The following is a 266-nucleotide window of genomic DNA, read 5'->3' as shown; positions in this document are numbered from 1 at the left end:
ATTCTGCCATAACCCTGCTCTGTCCTAAAGCCCTGGGGATCCCACTGGGCTGGCCCAGCTTTACATCCCAAAAGCCCCCGTGGAGACGGCCTCATGCTCTGGCCAGGCCGTCCTTCCCGAGCACCTGCGCAGAGCTTGTTTGGCTTTGCTGCTGCAGAAAAAGTGGCTAATTAGCTGTAATCCAGGCCCTACTGGCTCCGGGTCGCAAGCCTCTCCTCTCCAAAGAAGCTGGCGCGCGCTGAAAAGCAGAGAGGCCGCGTGCCCCC

The 266-nt window shown here is 60.5% G+C and overlaps 1 protein-coding gene across 1 annotated transcript in view; it reads left to right on the top strand.

Annotated features, from left to right (window-relative positions):
- Positions 1-266, top strand: part of SLC37A2 (solute carrier family 37 (glucose-6-phosphate transporter), member 2) — a gene marked incomplete at its 5' end in the record, with an annotated part of 5,651 nt that overhangs the window by 3,616 nt on the left and 1,769 nt on the right. The window lies entirely within an intron of this gene.

This window comes from Apaloderma vittatum, unplaced genomic scaffold (genome assembly GCF_000703405.1).
Source record: "Apaloderma vittatum isolate BGI_N311 unplaced genomic scaffold, ASM70340v1 scaffold32943, whole genome shotgun sequence".
In the NCBI taxonomy this organism is placed as follows: domain Eukaryota; kingdom Metazoa; phylum Chordata; class Aves; order Trogoniformes; family Trogonidae; genus Apaloderma; species Apaloderma vittatum.
This window is presented reverse-complemented; position numbering and strand designations above follow the sequence as displayed.